The sequence below is a fragment of the Bombus impatiens genome, unplaced genomic scaffold (assembly GCF_000188095.3).
Source record: "Bombus impatiens unplaced genomic scaffold, BIMP_2.2 scf_1707, whole genome shotgun sequence".
Lineage (NCBI taxonomy): Eukaryota > Metazoa > Arthropoda > Insecta > Hymenoptera > Apidae > Bombus > Bombus impatiens.
The window spans coordinates 98,604-120,735 of record NT_178126.1 but is presented as its reverse complement, the minus strand read 5'-3'; the positions used below and the strand labels follow the sequence as shown (position 1 = coordinate 120,735).

At 32.0% G+C, this 22,132-nt stretch overlaps 1 protein-coding gene across 5 annotated transcripts in view; it reads right to left on the bottom strand.

Annotated features, from left to right (window-relative positions):
- LOC100745394 (class A basic helix-loop-helix protein 15-like) overlaps positions 1-22,132 on the bottom strand; it is a 292,682-nt gene that overhangs the window by 204,646 nt on the left and 65,904 nt on the right. For 3 of the 5 annotated variants that reach the window (XM_033324213.1, XM_033324210.1, XM_033324214.1), the window contains one exon: positions 14,057-14,097. The exons of 1 other annotated variant lie outside the window; for it this stretch is intronic. The gene's annotated coding sequence lies outside the window, so the exon portion shown is untranslated. Of the gene's footprint in view, positions 1-13,993; positions 14,010-14,056; positions 14,098-22,132 lie in introns of those variants that run through there. One more of the 5 variants, XM_033324212.1, reaches the window with a different exon arrangement.

Genomic DNA, 22,132 nt, shown 5'->3' with positions numbered 1-22,132 from the left:
GTAGTACGTAGTAGTACTCGTTACTAATTTTCCAATCTTGTATCAATTTACATATTAATTGCAATTTATGGAATGTCTATCATTTATATTTTTAATAATTTCCTCTATATTATTTGCACTTTCGTCCCGATATAAATTCAACAAGTAAATATAAATTTTACTACAAATTTCTACAAATAAATAATCACATACACGGTGTCCCAAACATAAAACGTCAAGCTGCAAAAAACCTAATTTACAGACAGAAAGAAGGAAAAAAGAATGTTACATAAAGTTTGTCAATAAACGCTTTGTTACAGAGTTATAAAAGATTATTGTATGTATGAAAGAGATAACGAGGCATTCTTCATTGTAGCAGACAAAAAGTTGACTGTATTATTGTGTCAGCGTAGTTGCACGTTTTTTTTTATCGTGTGGTGTCAATTCCGTGTCTTTAATAGTTATGATAATAATTGAATAAAAAATGATTACCTAGTATTTTTAATTCCTCATTTCAAAACGTCGTCCTTGCGTTCGGACACATGCTTGACATTGATGAACAATGAAAATAATAATATTACGCAGTTCCTGAAAATATCGTCGAGTTTCAAAACCTGCGTTTTTTGTTCGTTACGCTAGTTCTTTACGCGAAACACATTTAAAAGATGGAAAGATCGTAGTGGACCAGCTGTTTAGCCTCCATGATTTTTTTGCTTACTGGGAACTATGAAACAAAAGGTTTATTCTACAAAAATGAGGTCCCATAATAAGCTAGTGCAACGAATAAAAAATGCAGTTCCTGAAATTCAACGAAATTTTCAGAAATTTCGAAATATTATTATTTCCATTGTTCATCGATGTCAAGCTTGTACCCGAGCACAAGGACAACATTTCGAAATGAAGAATTAAAAAATACTAGGTAATCATTTTTCATTCCATTATTATCATAACTATCAACAACAAGGAATTGCTACCACGCGATAAGAAATATGTAACTACGCTGGCACAAAAATACAGTCACCTTTTGTCTGTTGTAATGGAAAATACAGTCGTCGTTTATTGACAAACTTTACGTAATGTTCTTTCCCTTCTTTTCGCCTGTGGATTAAACCCTTGCAGTTTGGCGATTTAAATTTAGGACACCCTATGTAGACTATTGGCCAGCGGTGTTTACATACAAGCATTCTCTAAATGCACAGCGCATCTCAAGAAACCCGGAATATAATTAAATATATTTATCGCTGTTTCCCATTGTGTACACTTTCAAAACTCCAATTTAAATTCCAATTAACAGCTGCAAGGCTTCCTGCCAGGCTTGAGTATCCATTATAGCTGTACAACGTTTTCACCTGGTTCGCGGATCGTAAGCGTTCGTCGCAACTTTTCCAAACGAACGAGACGGCACGAAGGATTTCCATCAATCACGTCGTCGTCAGTATCGCTGTACGCGTTTTACGAGATGGAAAAACATGCCGAGTTTTCACTTTTCATCGGTGCTCGAGACACGAGAACGCGCAATTAACCGGCGACGAGTCTCGTAAATCATCGCGACAATTAAACAAGCGACGCTTACGCGAGCACCGTCCAATTAGCAACCAGTCGCAATTATCTTATACGTCCGTGCTCGTAGCGCGACGACTTCCCCATTCATAATTCTATTATTCCGATGAATCGTGAACGCGGTAAAATCGTGACGTGATTGGCACAAAACATTGAAAACAACGATCATATGGATGATATCGAATCATATTGATGTCACTGTCGCGTAATTTTTATCTTTTATTATAGGCAGCTTTTTGTTGTCTGTTGCCGTGACGTGAGATAAATTGTATTCATAAAGGTGAGTTGAGGTTTCATTTGATTTTTTATATAAGTCGATTGAGACGCTTTTAGTTGTAGTAAAATAAATTACGTCGAAACTTGTGGATCTAGTTACTTAATATCGACTATATTTAACTTGAAAATTGTAACAGCTGCGAAATAACACACACACACACACAGACACGCTTCGTATTTTTTCATATTTTCAAAATTTTAATACTACTATTCAATTAAGATGTAAATAATAATAATAGTAATAATAATGAGATTGATAGAAGTCAAATAATAAATACATCAACAATAGTACGAGCATTTCTATAATAATCACGTTAATACGAATTTGGCGTAGTCCGTATATATTAATCTAAACCAGAGAGATATTCTTTGAGTGAAGAAACATATATAGTAATAATAATAATTAATCCTAACTAGAGAGGAATCCTTTGCGTGAAGAAACGCAAATGATTATAATAATAAAAAGTTGATGATCGTTGCTCGTTAATTCCGTTAAATTAGAAGAAAAAAGAAAAAAAAAACAAATTGTATAATATTTTTGCAAGATTACTGAATTTTGGCTTCAATAGATATATTAGTATTGATACAAAGATACATTGAAGACGTTCAAATTTTAAATATAATGTTAATTTCACTTAATATCTTCAAAACCTATTTAATAATATAAAATTAAAATATTTATAACTGGAATTCAGTTTGCTACTTAAAGTAAACTTCAGTTTAGTTAATGAACGAATATTCCTAAAAAGGTCATTGCTGTCATCAGAATGATTTTCTTAGTTGTGAACAAATTTGTGACAATTGTCGTGCACTTAAATGTTACTTCAATCTCGTTACAATCGAATATTAGTATTTATAACATCTTTTTTTCTAAGAGATAATAAGTGTACTGTTAAATTGTTATGCATGAGATTTGGTTCATTATTTTGATTAAAATAATCTAATGTAACATAATAAGAATTTAATTAGAAAAAAATAGGTACAGTCTGTTTGATTTATACAAATATATTAAATGAATTTGTTAAGATCCCTTCCGTTTGAATAAAAAGTATATTTTCAAATGTAATTTTCCTTCAATTTGATGATGGATTTCAGGAAACTAAAGGTCGAAGTTATTATTTGATAAAGTCAAAGTTATGAAAATGTTGATATTATGAAACTAAAATGTATATGTTAATGAAACATTAAAATGAATTTCTACAATTATTAGCTCGTCTTTGCTATGTTGAAGAAAATTTCTATATTAGCGTTCCACTCCGCAAATTTCAACACCAACTATGTCAACAGTCCCGATTACCGGCGATCAATCTCGCATGCGTGTAACACATACATGCCCGATCAGCCATAATCAATCTCAAACACCATCAGTGCACATTCCAACCGCGAAACTTCGAAACCTCCAAGAATCTATACATCCTACGTAACTTCACAGAAAATCTACGAGCACTCCTTTTACAACGCGAATAGATCAACGACAAATAAAAACCACGCAAGTAAAAGGAAATTTACTGTTAAATACACCAATGCGATCTCTCTGATAAATGAATGACGTTATTCCGTATCGTGTTATCATTTACTAAACCGCCTATTAAGGCAAGTATTTCCTAAAAGAAATCTAAGAAAACCTAAAAATGATACGAGACCACCACCAGAAGCTCGTCTAACCGGTATCGATTTACCATTAATCTAAGAAAACTTGACTGCGTTACCGGAAAATAGGATTTTTTTTTTTTTTGTTCAAAATGCGTGGAAATTAGAAAGCAAAATGAGAGAAAATGAGAATGAAAAAGGAAGTCGAACACTTTCCCGAAAGAAACAGAGATAAAAATCGAATCAGCGGCCAGTTAATTGGCTAAACGATATTCAACCCCAGAAATAGCAAGTCGGCCAACAATTTATTGCCGTCGATATTGTAACAGGCTTGGAAGATTGCCTCGATTTAACGGAAATACAGTTCGGCTTGGCGAATACGTGCCGCATTTACATAACAGCGCGCGCGTACGTTACGTTTGCGTGCAATTAACGTTGGCATCGATCAGTACCTGTAACCCGTGGCACGGGCTAATCCTCCGGGATGAATAGACGCAACTCCACTGGCCTCCATCGCGATGAAGCGCCCGTTACAAACGCGCGCCAACGTCATTAACGGTGAAACTACGGCGAGCGGTGATTATGGTGTTACGGTTTGGCATCCGGGTTTCGCGACCAAACAACTTGCCCATTACATCCCCTTTTTCTTCTCTCTTTCTTGTCTAATCTTCTGTTACGTTTGTACAACCGGTTAGCGATATCCTTTGGAATTATCATTTTGAGTAGGTACATGAATCTTGTGCACCGAGGTTTACAGTTTTGTGGGTTGCTTTATTAACAGTTTATGAATGGTATTCTTTTTTTAATCGCTGAGTTGAAAGTTTTACGCTTCATAGCATGTTTTTTGAATTTTATTAAATATTTTAGGAAATATTAACATTTTAAAATATTAAATTGAAAAGAACTATTAAAGTTCTTAAAAGAGATAGAGAATTATTTTGAATAATTCTTCTGTTTTCGTAATCTTCGGATTGGAACTTCAACAGAAGATATCATAAAGGCATCTTTATTTTCTAACGTTGATAACGCGTATTTGTTAGATGTTGATGTTTCCTAAAATATTTAATAAAATTGAAAAAACATGCTCTGAAGCGTAGAAGTAATAAAAAGTATAATATGACGTTGTACGCGTATGTTTGACAGAAAACAATCAGATGATGTACTTTGTTTGAGTTTTGAGAAATTAAGATTTGTTTCTATAAGTTCAAAGGAAAATTCGAAAATTTGTTGATGGTATATAATTTAAGCCAACAACACATTATTTAATAAATGGACACGAGTTATATGACATACATGGTAACAATTTTTTTAATATGCGGAAAATATGCTACAAGATGAATATTTCATGTAGACGTGTTACTAACTTGAATTGTTTCATTGGAACTCTAGAAACATAGAAACACATTTTAAATGATGTCTATAGAATTATATCGACGATTCACTCTCCAAGAGTCAAGCACACGGGATCAACTTCTCACGATCAAAATTTACAATCCAGAATGTGTGAACTGTTTCACGGTCGCATTCCAACCGTTCTGGGAACCTCGTTTCTTGTACTTCGAAGAAGTGTTAGGAAAGAGGTATAAACACTGCAAAACAATCCTAAGAATATTCCAATACATATCAATTAATTTGCAAATATTCGTACAATATAAACGAATTATTTACATCAGCCAGATTTAAATTCTCTATATTTCGTTATTGTTGCTAAACAGTTTTATGCAGAAAACATTCAAACGTTAAAAACCAATTAACAGTTTACAATGATACAAATTTCAGTATTATCGAGTATTATTAAACTCTATTGGTTAATTTTTGCTAAATTCCAATTTATTGAAAAACGTATCCGTTAACTTATCAAATTCATCTATTTATCTTCAACTTGAGCGTGAGAGAATCTCTGTTCTTCTCAAGATTCTGTTGTGATCCAATGTTGCATTAATGATAACAACAATGCCTGAGCGTATAAATATTAATGCCACAATCGCGTTTATAAATCAAGTGAAACCAGAGATCTAACACCTGGAAACTCGGGTGCCTGTCAGTTCCCATGGAATTAAAGTCTTCGTACCGACAACGAAATATGTATATACATATATACATATATACATATGTGTATATGTACATATTATTATCCCATTATTATCGCTATACGACGATCATTTTCCTCGAGGCTGAAAGTTTCGAACGAGGGAACAAAAAAGAATCAGATTAACTACTAAACGTGCCGTTTAAAGGATAATTGAGCGGAACATTTTCCCGTTCCAACTTTCTCCGCGTGTTTACGTATATTTTTTTCCCCCGAATCCTCTCTGCACATCCTTCTAACATTTACGGCAATGGACGATAAAGATCGTATACGTAGGTACGATTCGCTCGTTCGTAAACTCGCGTAGTAAATTTGTTTCGTTCGACTTTCAATTCGCGCCAGTTAAATTTTATCTTTCATCTTTACGATGCTACATATTTTCCTAACACTTTGCGCGACGTTACTGAAAGAGATAGAAGATAGAGAAAGAGATATATCGGATTGAGATAGAAGATACGAAGGCGTTTCTTAAATATCATGCATTTCTGTGCAATACAAACTTTCTTTTTCATTGAGGCAATTGGAACCTTCGTATAGAGATTATTTTTCAATACAACTGCACATTCTGTGTAAATTATCAAACAAATTACATACAATTAGGATACATTGTTAACTATAATTTTTAATATATCAGTGATTGTTAGCGCATCGTAAATTATAATACATTATTTTCGTATATTATTAGATTATAAATTCTAAGGAACGAATAAGTAAGATTATATTGTTTAAACTCGAATTAATAAAAATTAGCTTTTCTTTCGCCGTTCTAGAAATTATTTTATGCTTGTAAAATATAGATTTATCATGTGAATTACAAGTGCGGACAAAATATCCATACATTTAATTTATAGCGTATGAATATAATTTTTAATGATGGCTATGCTCGTTAAAAAAATTTATTAATGCTGAAAATTCACGATATTTGTATAGAGTTTCAGAGTTTGGATATATAAATTTTACCGTTCACCTAATTCATAAATTTCTCTATATTTCTATGTGAAATATTTCCCTATATTTATTATATGAAAATATTTATCATATTTATTATATAATAAAAATAAACTGAAATAGGCAAGCAAAATTTTTAATCATTCCATGTTAAAAATGATCAAAAAATTTGCTTCGACGGCAAAATTCAGTGACTCTCGATACAGTAATTATATCAACATCTAACACCTAAAATATTTCCGTGTTATACATTTGAAAAACTGCTCCATCTTTTTATAACGCTCCGTATAAACGAAAATTTAAAAAATGAAGTAACATAATGTCAGATAAAAAAGAATGAAAGATTGATAAGTACTTATGCAGATGATTTACCCTAAAATATAATTTTATGAACCTTCGTATTTTTTACTATCACAATCATATTGTAAAATTACAGTCCTCTTTCACACCGTTTACCTTTTAAACATTTTTTGAGCCATCGGTCTATTACATTTCGTTAAAGGGATTAATATTCCACAAAATTTACAAATATATGCTTGTAATCCTCTCCATGAGAAATCTTCCATGTACATGGTATCTCATGAGTAATTCACCAGCAAGAAACTCATTAATTTACACGGTTGGAGAGATTTCACGTTTAATGGAGTAAAAACATCGAGAACGGGAATCACAGAGAAATGAATAGTGCCTCGTTTTTGTTTGGTGCGTGGCGCGATAATGTTGGATGGTCGGGAACACGATCGCTAATGACGAGCAATCATTTATGGTGAACCACAATGTACGACTTCGCCGTGTCTGCTGTAACGACGAAAGTCATCGACACCGCTAAAGCGTGTGTTACCATAAATTTAAGGAATCCTTAACATCGAGGAACACGATGTATTTTCTTGAAGGTTTCTTACGTATATTTTGTATCGTTTAGGTTTTTTGCTTCAGAAGATCTTATACTTTGCTGATTCATGCTATGATAACGATGTATTCATTTTATACCTCGAAATATTTTTACGATATATAAATAAATAATAGTTGGCGCTTCTTTGATTAATGTAACTCTTTTTTTAAATCAATGTTTTGCTGTATTAATGCTTCCTTTACATTGTTATTTACATTATTATTTACATGAATTATCCTTAATGAATAATAATTTCTTTTGAATATATAAAAATAAATATTAAAATAAATTACTAGCTTTCTCTTTTCAATTTACGGATTAGAATACCAAATACTGGAAAACTAATCAAAATTTATTCGTTTTTATTCGTAATTTAATCGTTTCATAAAATAAATAACTTAAAATCATAGAGGATATTAAATAATCTGGGAATTATAAAATACTGAATGGTATAAGAGAAATTTGAAATAAATAGAATTCCCTTATTTATATTTATACGTCCAATTTGACTCTACACAAACATAAATTACGTTTAAAGGAAAAAAAAGTGATAGATGTTAGGTATTTTTATTAGACGCGAGCAGATCTCGACATAATTGGCTCTGAACGCTCGTTGACGTTCGCGAGTTATGGTGAGAAAATTCGTATCGATCTATCGACACAATTCAGGGTACGAAGGACAAGAAAGTAATTCCTAATGAAAGGTTTCGCATCGAACTTCGGATTCGCACGCTCTATACGATGGACTCTTCCGAGCAATTAACGACCGGCAACGCGAAACGACTCTGATTAATGTAATTTCGTAACGATCGATGTTCGGTCAGACGACGAGCTGATCTCTCATGTCTAACGTAGCAAAAAGTCTCGTTATTGGCTCACGTTTCGAAATGGATTCTGCGTATACAGGGTGGTCCTTTATGGCTATCATTTAAGATGCTTGGTTGGTTAAAACATCTAACACGCTTCGGATCGAGAAACTGCTGATTTGACCAGCTGATCGATTTGATCTTGTGAAACTATGTTGTTGCATAATAAATTTCGTTTCCAGATAAATTATATTCATAGGTAGAACTTATTTTCGAACGAAAATTTTTTAGATAAAAGTCATCTCAATATGAGAAATGAAAATGCAAGAATTTTTCTGTACGGAAGTCGTCTGATATTGCGAATTAAACTTAATGAGATCTTTTAATTGCTATTCGCACAAACATTTCGATATTAATATAATTTTTTTGAGAGGTAATATATACTTTATATATTCTTTATTGTCACTTTAGGATAAATTCAAGAATGTGTATAAGATATCCTTATGCTGTTACGTGAATAAGCCCTTTGAGATCTTCGACTACGTTTTTTGAAGCAATGTTTCAGAAAATTATCTAATTACGTAGAAATATATGGAAAATTATTTCCGATATACAAAGGTTGAACATTTATTTGTACTGGAAAAATTTCGCGACAGGTATCTTATTTTATGTGCAAGTATATAAAATTAATTTTCTTGCATTTCTCAATGAACTATATAATTTTTATTATATTACATAAATCATCAAGAACGATTTACTACTGTCATCTGAATAAAAAAATTATATTCGTATCTTAGCTCTACTAAGTATGCGTATTCAGTAAGATAAATAACATGATTGAAATAAAAATTTCAACAATTATTTGTTATTTTTATCTAGTCTGCAAAATATGTATTTCGAATGCTACGTGATAAATATTCTCGTAAACTGGAAAAATTCGAGTTTTCTGAAATCAACTGCAGGTTTCAGAAGTTAACATTCCTTTTCTAGAAATATTAGTTTTGAACAATTTAAAAAACAACGTATTTTCGAAACATCAAAATGTATCATTTTCGAAAAGATAAAAATGATAAATATTCATTGAAAATTCATTTTTTACGATATCTATTTCCGTAACGTTAAAAAGCATACTCATCGCTCAGCATGAAATATAGTTCTTTAAGATCGACATTGATAAAAAGTTGATGATTGAAGAAGTTATGAAACATTAAACATGCTTCTTGTACCTCATTCCATGTGGTAAGAATATTCCGTGTTCTCTATGTTTTTTTGTTTTTTATATTCAACAGTGTAATTTTAGAAATTGAAGGGAAATTATATAAGCGTTGCCAAAGTTGTATAATAAATATACCAAGAATTATAAATGACAAGGATAATTAGAATTGTCTACTGCATAATATAAGAATGTTTGGCGTGACGTTTTCTCAATATTGTATCAATCTTCATTAGCCTACGTAGGTCAATATAATTTTATTTTATGATTTAATGACAAAAATGCACATTTTGTACAAATCAAACTTAATTGAATATTACCGTGAATTTGTAATCTTCTAACGTCACTTTGACGATGCAGTTTTTTTTTAGCTAAATTATGCCGCCCATTGATGGTATCTACATATACATATACATATACATATATCTCCAGGGATCAAGATATACTATACAATATAAAAGTCAGGACTAAATAAAGAAATAAATATACTTGTGATCTGCTTGGTTTAGGCATATAAATTAATCTCTTCGATAAAAATTAATAAGTTACCTTATCTTTATTTTTTTATAAATATTAAAAATAACCACAAACTTTTGAACCATAATATACATCTCCTTGATATAAGTTAAAGATTGATCAAAGCGTATTCTTCATATCATTTCTAATAATTTAATGGTAAGAAGAAATAAATATCTATCTTCTTTCTTCTAAATATAGGAAAGCTTTTATTTAGAAACAATCTGATATCGAGAATTTTGAAAAAATTAAACCACAATTAGTCCAAAGAATACTCAAAATCGCGAATTTTTAATCCCAAAGAACCACAAAATATTTTGTGGTGGACACTACGGTTATATCCAGACAATTAAATATTCAGTTGCAATTAAAGGGTTTGCAGCGATAAGGAGATAACTCCAACATGTAAATTGTATTTATTAGAAAAGAAAGTAAGTCATAGGTTTCACATTAAAAAGTGCAAAAGTTAACTACTACGAATATTAGTGGACTATGAATTTCTAGCAAGTTTGTAAAAACAATTTGATTTTAATTGATTTTAAGTTAGTTTCTGTTGGTTTACTTGAACTACTGGAAAGTGGTGTAGCCTCCTCATATTGTAGCAACTCAATTCAATTATTTGTTTAAATACCTACTCTTAATGTGTGTTTGTTTTATTTTAATGAAAATATTCTGTTTTATATGCATTGATTATTTGATTATAATTAGATTACGGATTTTCATACGAATTCATATTTTTGTTAATAAAAATAGCAAAATGAAATCTAATCAGAGATTGATTCCACTTACTAAATATTATAATAATTATTTCACTCTGGACATTTTATATATTTTTATATAGGTGTCGTGTGCATTACGTGCAGATAATATACAAAACTTTATAAACTATACATACGTACAAATCTGTAGTGTAGTTATAGCAAAGAAAGGTCGATACTCGATCAATTGAGTATCCATTTTATTTTGTATTTACTAAAAAACAATTTTCATCACACGTGTTCATATTCTACATTGACAAAACAATACAAACATACTGGCAGGTTAAACGATTTAGATAGATATAATATTATCTACTAGCATTAAAGTAGATCACCCTGTATACCGTACACATGTTCGCGAGACAGATGCGTCGACATGAATTGAAAGAGTCGCGTGACGGCCCCGATTTCTGCAATTAAAAGACAAAACCGTACGACTAATCTGCTCCTCGAATGATCGTGGGATCGCGGCGATAATCTGTGCGATACGCGGAACGCGGCAGATAAGCAACTTCTATTTGCTCTGGACGCTGTAATTACCGATCTAGAACGTCACTAGATTTCGATTTACGGAACTGTCCCACAAGACAACGAGAAACCGAGACACGCTGCCGGTCGTTCGATTGAACGACAACATGCGATCGCACCATTCTCGCTATTAACTTTATCGTTCGAATCGCTGCTCTGTTCTTTAACCATTGTTTGCGTTATTTCGCTGCTTTGTTATGGTCTAAATTGATTCTAGGAAAATATCTTTGCTCTTCCGGTATAATCGTGTTTCTCGAGCGTTAGTGGACAATGTTGAAGTGTTGAATTAGAAACCCTGGATACTCCTGTACATTATTTTTTAATTTTTTGATATGTTTGTGTCGATATATTTGTAGTTTATCGATTAAGGACATTAGTGAATCGGTAAGTTAAAAGTTATAGATTATAGACTATTATAATTTCATAATTTTACACCAAATAGGATAATCAACTGACCTATAATTTGTGAAATTCATTTATAGAGCTTCACTTGTTTCATCGCTAAATTTGTTGCTATTATACGAGAAAACTTGTTAACGCTGATAGTTTGTAAAACTGCATTTATTTGGATCCACCAGGAGATGCTTCATTTAATAGTTCACTGATTCTTCCCACTGCTTCGTCTCGTTGTTCAAATTCACGTTCAGATAATTCGGATATTCGCAATATTCATGTTATTCAAATACTTTTTTATTTCTCTCAAAAAGAAAATTACCCCAGCTGTTTAATATTCATACTCAAAATTAAATACTTAAAATTCATATATACTTCTGAATCATACCTCGACATTAACCGACAAGCGATTCAACCAATCCCGAATTAATAATTCTAAAATATTAGTCTATTATAAATCTAATATAATTCTAAAAACTAATAATTCTATCTCTCACTTTTTCACGCGAAATCTCCCTGAATCCACTCTTCCACCACCCCAACTTTCGTTTCCATCCATGCGTTCCCTCATTTCGTATTCAACAAGTCGGCACTTTCGTTTCGAATTTTTTCCATAAACCGTGCACCACTATTTCACGTCTATCAGCAACGCGACTTTCACAGACACGTGCGCGATATCTCATTGCACAAGTGCGGCTGCAGGCACCGCGGATAATCGATTCCGGATTCCGGTCCTTCGAGTCGATCCTGAGGCAATGCACAGCTTCGAGAGGCGATCAAATGGACCTGTCCCTCCGTGAAATTGTCTCGAATTAACGGCGACTTTTCGGCGTGTAGTTGGTAAACGATCATCGATCGAAGGCTTGTGGTAACGTCGTTTAACGACGCTTAACCGATGTTTACAATGGATTCGTGACTTTGCTTTCGCGGGGCGAATAAGTCAATCGAGATGATTTCGCGAGTAATTCGACCAACTTACGATTATTCGTACCGTTGCACGCCATTTATTTTCATTCTGGTTTACGTGTACACGTTCGTGAGATCTCGCAAACCGCGACCGCGTGATTATCAGTGGCGGATTGACTCGTGATCATGATGTATACAAGCTCGGGAAAGTATTAGAGCAGTTGCAGACATCTCTTATGAATATGTTACGTATATTACGAAACATTTTGAATTTTCATTAGCACTGGAGAAAATTTGAAGATATTTAGAATTAAGCAGTTAACGTCAAAACCACGTTACACAAAACATCGATCATTTTATGTGATAAATGGCTCAATTTTAATATTCTTTGGGTAGATGATAGCTGTGAATATTAATTTATTTATTAATATTAATTAATTGAGAGAATTTAACAACTTTTTCGAATAAACTGTCACGGTACTGTCATAAATGAAGAGGCTATACGCGATTCTCATAATATTTAGTATTCATGACTTTTTATCAAAATTAGAACAGTATGATGGAAAAGATTTATGATGAAATGTATATTAAAAATTCTAGGGGAAATATTTGATTCGAAAGTTTGATTTATTAGCGTAGATCGAGTATACTACGAAATGGTAGATTCGTTGAGTGAATTAACGACAAAACGTAATTTATTGTTTGACTTGGATTTTGAATTCAGTTTTTAATTAATATATGAAAATATAAACACTTACGAAACGTAGTTGAAATTTCAATTTAATATTGTGAAAAATTAGGACACTTGGACTATATTACGTACTACATGCGCTCACGGATATTGTATAAGAAAATAATTTAGTATACATAAGAGGTGCGAAAGCAATATATTTACATAGTTAAGGCAATTTAATTGAAATGAAATGAAATGAAACGAATGTGTTATAATTCAACTATTTTTCGTTTGTGAATCAATTTCGTAAAAAAAAAAAATTATTCAAAATTTCCAAATTACATAACCCATTCCTAAAAATCATTATTCTCGTCGTTAATGTAATTCACATTTAGCCCATTAAAATGCTTAATTATTAAAATAATTGCCTTCCCAATGCGCGTAAATGAATTTAATGAACGGTCACAAATTTATAACTCGAATAGAAATTTGGTTCAACTGGAATCAAAAGTCGAATTTCAACCACACTCGTTTGTTTCCAATTCAATGTCAGCTATTATCTCACGCGACAAACGACATGTGGCATAAAATTTACGAGTTTATCAAACATGCGTTGGAGTGTTAAACATCAATACAATTAATATGCAAAACTTACGACGTTGTATGCCTAATAGTCTTCTGTCTTTTTACATTCACGTGAACGCGTCTGGCAAACATTGTGAAACAGAATGTGCGCGCGTAAGCATATGTTTAAATTTTACGTTTTAATGTTTGTAAAAGGGAAAATTATCGAACATAGTCGAATAAATAAGATGCAAATTAGCAGCAACAAGCAAATATCGAGCACAACTTTACGTAAGACGTACTTGCTCACAGAAGCGAACATGAAGCATCCATTACGTCAAAGAATGTTAAATATTTTCACTCACTAAAGGGGATTATCGGCGTCTGTCACACTAGCTCTTACTTCCTACAACAAATAGTAACAATTTGTATAAGTATTAGTTATTTAATGTATGTAATTTAAATATTAAGATTTATTAGATAAATATTATTATTATACAAATATGGTATAATTCATATAAAAGAAAGAAACAGGGAATTTCTAAATAGTAAAATTTATTATATCCACCAAATCGGTAATTAATTGCTTCAACGTAACGTAAATAAATATTTCTCACACATAAACAGTTATTTATGTTCAGTTCGATAATAATTTTCTTCATAAACCTATCTCCTGTTCTTTCTCACAAACTACGGATATATATGTATATTTATGAAAAATTTTTAAATATAGGAATGCAAATAAACAGAAACGTATAAAATATTCAAAGTCTAGTACTCGTTATAATAATCGCTGGATGAAGCAAATCTGCGTGTTGCTTTCATTTGTTTAGTTGCCTTCGTAAGAACATGAATATGCATAAACTTCCATAGTGTATTAATAAACGAATATTGGGTGGCTGTCGTTTCTCCAGCAGTTTCTCTTTTTTTTTTTTGTTATTTGAGTTTATCGATGAACGGTGATTTTATGCGCAGCGAGCATGTAATCTGTACGAGAAGGATTTCGTCGCGGAGCACAATGTGACAATTCAGAAGAAAAATCAAAATTCGCGGGCCACGTTCGCAGATCACGTTCGTACGTTCGCAGGCAACGTTCGCACGTTTACAGGTCACGTTCACACGTTTGCAGGCACGTTTTCATGTTCTTACATTTTACAGTGCGGCATTTGAATGAGGATTTGGGATAAAGATACAAAAAGTGCATATAGTTTTCCTGAAACTTGATAACAGGGTATCAGACGTAAGAGACTATTCATCAAATCTTTGTTAGTTATTTTCCTCACTCGCTGACTCAGTTTAAATATCATGAATATTTATTTCTTTGTCCAATCACACACAGTGACGTTTAAGTAAATGTAGTGCCGATTCCGGAAATAATCTTGTCATTTTTTCCTAAGTGTTATGCGGAAATCATTTATCCTTCCCCCCATTTCGTCACATATTGTGTTGACATCTAGTAAAGAACGAAGAGTTTTTGTAGTCTTTAAACTTTTCTTGAAACAAGTATAGTCAGAGATCCATTTGTCCATTTGACAAAAAAAAAAAAAAAAAAAAAAAAAAGGAAGAAATAAAGAACATCCAGTATAGCAGTCCGTAGCAGAAAGAAGTTTCAGCAATGTAGCATGATACTTTCTTGACACAGAACGATCAAAATGATAGGATAGTTTGAACCGTCATTGTTAAATTACTCGAAAGTAAAAAAAAAAAAAAAAAAAAAAAAAAAAGAAAAAGGAAGAAATAAAGAACATCCAGTATAGCAGTCCGTAGCAGAAAGAAGTTTCAGCAATGTAGCATGATACTTTCTTGACACAGAACGATCAAAATGATAGGATAGTTTGAACCGTCATTGTTAAATTACTCGAAAGTAAGAAATTTTTCGATTGTAAACTAAAATTATACGTAATTATACGTACAAATTTTTCATATTTAAGGTGTAACAAACACTATTTAACAAGAATTAAAGAAGGAAGACGTATAATGATCGAATGAACTACTTTTCAAGTTATTAGATTTTGACTTACAGACGATTTTTATTTAACAATTTTGGGGGAAATTATCGTTTACGTTTATATAACTTGCTTGCAAACTGACGATATCATCGAATAATAAGATTAAAATCGAACAATGACTATTTCGATTTTTGTCCACTGCACGCTGCAATGTGCGACGGTGTACAAGGAAAAACGCAAAACGCTTTCACCTGGCTCGTCCTTGAACGTTCCCGCGCTACGGTACGATACAGCAGCAGCAGCCAAGGAAACTCCGGAAATTCAACACCGTCGGCGATCGGACGTTTTAATTAATCATTATCGGATAACGGCCAACGAATGTTGAATTCGATACGATAGCTTAACGACCCGTACCCACTCGACTCCACCGGATTGAGATGTTCAACTTGGGGACGGAAACCGATATACGCGATCGTTTCATAACCCTTTGCCTTTTAACGTTTAATCGTATTCGTGATTATAATTGAAATGTAAAACATACGAGTTGCATTTCAAGACGACATATGAAAAGTGTGATAAGCACATTTTTGTTAATTCTTAACTGCAACTTAATTGATATTAGTTGCACACACATATATATAGATGTTAATAACATATATATAAAAATAATGTTACTAATACGTTTTCATGTTTAAGAGCAATTTATTTTAAATTATTTTTATCCATTTATGGTTTACAAATTTCTTGCAAACATCTTAAGCGAAGTAGAGGATGATGTTTTTAGAGGATGATGTGTAAATGTTAAATTTATGGTTTCAACATCTTTCACAGCAATTATTCTTCTTATTCGCGATGGTTAATAATAAGATTCTGACGTTCTTATTATACATCTTTCTAACATTGTCTATATGTAACTTATAATGACAAAATTTCAGCATATTCAGAAACGTATGTCTTACCTACTTTCCAAATAATTATAACTTGTTGCCTCTATTATCTTTTTCATAATGAAAAAAAATTATCATGATTCAAAAATGGAATGAATAATTTTTTGTTAGCTTTTTTATTCATTTATAAGGTAACAGTGTTATTATAAATGTTTTTAGCATATGTGTGCAATATGCCTAGTAATCCAATAAAATGATTTTATGTTGTAACCGAATGGAGATTGGCACGTGTCCAGTGAATCGACAGGCCAACTTGCTGCTCGTAAATTTCGCTATAAAATACTATTGATACTCGATGAAAAAGATATACCATTGTTTCATCAAGGAATTGCAAAGGTGGCCTTCATACCAATACCAAGACCACTTCAACCAACGTTCGTACAAGATATCGACCTTCTGCCTTGATAATCAAATAATAGACACTTGATATTGTTTTCTGAAACGTTTACAGCTTGCAATAAAGTGTTTCCAACCTTAGTGATCGCTTGATTTCATCGTATTAAAAAAAAAAGAACGATAGAAATGTGATGGTATCATGGATACAGTAAACATAGTTAAATGAGTATCTAAGTTGTATTTACAATATTCCAATTTTTAATTAATATGGAAATTCTTAACTAACGTCTCCATTTCGTAATTTATATTTTAATATGAAAGTTTAATCCCTGAATTTCAAAAAGCAAGGCTTTTATTCAATGATTTTACATTGAAATTTTTATGTAAGAGAAAATAATTATTAAAACACACGCTGAATATTTATGATCGAAGCCTAGTTTTCGAAGGAAATTTCTTTATATAGAATTATACAGCTGAACTTTAATATTTTTACATAAAACGTTATTCTCTCAGTATAGTTCTTGTTATATAGTCTTGTTAATAGGGAAACTTGTTAATTTTGAACATAGTGTTTACTAAAATAGAGTCTTCATAATAAAGTCTTCGAAATATAATACAAACTAATTTCCTTGATAATACACATGGCTAGTTAGTGTCAGCTTTATTCTGTGATAGCAGTGACTATTTATTTCTCTCTCTCTTTCCTAGATGCTGACTAACAAATCTAAATGTCCATCGTTGTATAGCATTGACTTATGATACAATCTACATCATTTTTATGAACAAAAATGTCTTTATATTTACTATTCGGATTCGAACAAGGAGAATCCAATGAAACTTTGAAAGATTGTACTTGTTTTCATGTGATCAAACACAGGATGAGTACACAGCTGTTGTGTATTAACAAGTGCACAATGAGCGAGGTCGTTTTTTGCGTATGTCGATCGATGAGTCTCGATTTTTCTTGCTTCCTATCAATGGTATGGAAAAAGGTACAGTGGCCTTGTGAACTGAACAAGTAACGCGGTAACATCGTTGAAGGTTGATTCTTTTTTGTTCATTTTCAAGATAATCTTTAAAACACTTGCAGATCATCTTTCCCACTTCCTCGTGGAATAAAGAAACGAAGATGTTAATACTGCCCTGATTGTCTTAAGACGTTGTCTTAACCTTCAATCAGTTCAATTAACAAACTTTGTTGCAGAGAAGGTTGTTCCATCCAAGATGTTATTTCGATTGAAGAATTCATTTTGTGCTAAAATTGTTATGTTCCCGTATGTGATGTGCATACAATTCCATATTTTTATGAGTAAATACAATTTTTATTTTTAAATAATACAGGAAATGAAATCTAAATAAAATTTTCAATGTAGCACTTTAATTTCGATATATTATATATTTTTGCATAAGTATTAGTAGTCTACTTGTTACAATAGAATATTTACTGAAGCCTTAAATTTGGAGTAAACAGTAAATATCGGACAAGATCGTCGTAAAAAGAAAAGTTTATTCTATTAAAATTAGGTAATAAATAGTATGTTCTGCATAAATTTATTATTTTTGTTTATGTATAAGATCGTTTTATTTTTATACATTTATATTATACTACGTGTATATAATACACAAATTGTTATAATCCTTGTTTCTACTTTTTTTTATGATCCCTGGTAATGTTTTTAAGTTTTAGGAAAGAAGCATGCGAATGATGTCAATCAAGGCAACACATTTGTTTACATGATTATTTATTCAGTTTGTATTGTCACTTTGTCAAAGTAGAACTATGGAGTGACATTACAAAAAAATCAAGGTGACCTTTTGAAACAATTAGATAAGCCTAGACTGTCATAGCAATTTTTCTATTGAACCTATTCTACATGTATGCGACATATTTGTTAGTACAATCGATAGTAATATTTCAGATAATAATGTTAACTGTCTCACGTTCGGTGTCTTTTTATCAATTCGTGCAAGCATAACATTGATAACGTTATTAATAAATCGCTATCAATTATTTAAAATTAACTGATAACGTACATGTATAGTCAACTATGTTTATCGCATGAATTTAAAAATAATACGATTGGCTGTATCATTAATAACCTAGTCGAAACAATATATTATCTACTTTTTAAGTATATAATTTTTAACGTTCAATGTTATTTAATGGTCTATAAAACTGTTTCACATTTTACACTCAATATTTCTTTATCCTCTTCCAATTTAAATGTTAATTAAAAACCAATAATTATTAATGTCGGAAATATCATTCTTGACATTATTTAATTATAATGATGAATAAATAATGAATAATTATCGTATTGTGATTTGTAAACATACAAAAACGTAATTTCGAAACAAAATATCGAAGTTGAATGTAATCGCGAATTATAAAATTTCGGTTATTTCTTCATAATAATATTAACAAGCTCGAATACTTTTTAAATCAAACTGACACTCAACTAATATGTTGATTCAAGATAACATGTTAATTAGTATCGATCGTATCGTTTTACATTCTTCTCTTGGTTAATAATAAGGGCCAATATATTGTGTGTATGTGAAAAAGAATCTGCAAGATCCTTATTTTTCATAATTATCTACCAAATATGTATACAAAACAGTTTGATACGTTAAAGGGCCAAATATATGTATAATGATAGTGTATCTACGTAATAAACTTTTTCCAGTCATTGATATTATAGTATATCCGTGATATTTTAAATAAATTATTTTGTATATTTTTTTAGTAATAACAAAATATTCTTTATAATATAATTAATAACACTTTACCATACTTCGAAATTTATGGTTGCATTATATCTTTCCAATTTATCGCAATCACATTTGAAAAATGTGAGACAAAAACGAGATAAGATAAATCATTTCTGTTGATTTTCTAATTTCAATGCCATCTAGTGGCTAACGTTGTACTATAATATATGATATAGTGAAAAAGGGAAAATAACCTGTCAAGTTCACAAACATAAATTTAGAAAAGATATGTAGATAGTAAATAGCTAATGTTCTGTCAATGAGTGATTAAGCAAGTAAAGTAACAATTAATATTTATGTAATACGTTAACCAATATTTTTAATGGGTTCGAAAGACAGGCAAAAACACATAAGTACAAATACACAACTTACCCACAATGAATAATTTGATAATCAATAGTCTTGGTAATATGAGATTGATCGAATATAATTATTACATTCTTAAAAATATTGGGAAGTCTATTCTGCTACGATTCTTGATCTTCGATTGGAAACGATTCTATACGTTATTCTTATTAATATCTGTTTTGAAAATTTAGCAATGTCACAACTACTAGAGATTACTATTATACAAAAAAATTGTCCATAAAAACTCGTCGAAATTAACAAACTAACCGAAGAAGCTTTTTTATGCTTCCAACATACTTATACATTTGCACGTATTAATCGAATCCTCAATAGAACTATCCCAACGTATTCAAAAATTTTTTCTCACAAAATACGATCGTACGATCGCCAACTTGAAAAATACAATAAAATTCCGTATCTATAAACTTTCTCTATCAAACGTCATCGAATGGCATTTAAACCGCGAAAAACGAATCTTTTCTAGCGAGAACGCGTTCATTTTTATCGAAGTGAAACCCAGTCGCAAGTTCCTCGAGTTTCTAACGAGTTTCACCGTTCGGCGCGAGGAAGATTTATGTCTGCAACGGCCAAGGGAATACATACTATATCCATTGGTGCAACGTCGTCGTAGAAGAGAGAAGGGGACGACGTTGAAAACGCGATCGATCGTTGAAAGATCGCGAGACGATCGACGGACCGTGTCTTTCACGATCGTCGCGTCGGTTCTCGCCCTTATACGGCGATGACCGGTTTGCAATGAACTTATCAAAAGCCGCTCGAGCGAGACGGTTCGATCATTGATCATTATCTAGTTGCCGGTAATAATCGGTCGATGGGACGCAAGAGGTTAAGTGGACCGATCGCGCACAACGTAATGGCGACCGATTTAGCAACCGTTTCGGACAAACCGGCGCGCACGATCCTTCTAAATTAGCGCCGCTTCAGGACGCGACGTGATCTCGTCTGTCCGCCTTTCTTCCGTCCACGGGCCACGATCGCCTTTTTTAAACGATCGCCGACCCAATTTCCCGAAACCCACTAACAGGATCTCGGCGTTTGGTGATTTTAAATGAACCTGAACACTGTGACACGATTTGGGGTACGGAAAGTGATGTCGTAATTCGCAAAAACGTGTCTTGCAGCTCGGGACAGTTTCGATCGAATTGAACAAATCGACCGAGTTGAAATGTAAATACTCTGAGTGTTAAAAAATAATAACACGAATATTTTTATCTACAGTACGTGTGATAAATGCAACGTGTCTCAAAAAATAGTCCCTCTTCGTGTTTTTAAATTGTTTACGAGGGAAATGAAAAATTCGTCGATTTCTTTATGCGTATGATTTATCGAAGGTTGAAAGTTATAAATGTGGAAAATCATATTAGTATCAAATAGTCACCATCAGTTGTTGGGGTTTAGAAAACATTTCGCCACTCTTCTAACAATCGTGACATGGAATTCCAGCTTTTGAATGAAGGATTACGTTTGAATAAAGTACAGTTAATGATCAAATGTCATAAATTGGAAATTCAGCATATTTTTTTCCTAAATCAACCCTACTGTTCTCCCTACTTCTTCTTCACGTTTGTATCTCTTCAGATACCTTCTTTTCATGGAATACTTTTCTTCTGGTATACTCTCTTCACAAAAGATATAGAATACACAAAGACGGTAAAATTATAAAAACCACCTACTGTATATCTTGATAAAATCTATCGAAACATAACATTCAGAGGTTCGGCTCGTACAGATCCGCGAAGAGAACAGCATGGTTAAATATTCTATTCTTCGATATTATTGTTACGTATTCTTGAAATATACTAATTTTTCAATATCCTTGTTTATCATTCGTGACATATTCTATTTTCAGTATTCTGTAAATACAAAACGCAGATTGAAATGTTAAATTGGAGGTTATTGATTTTATAGAGTTAAAAGAGATTGAAAGGTACAGTGTAGGTCGAAGCTAGATTAAAACTGGAGTACACATATAGGTTAAATTGGAAGGAATTGATTTCAGGGGGTTGAAAAGGTTCGTAGAAAATATTACAGTGTAGGTTGGAAGTGAATAGGGTGTAGGTGGATACGT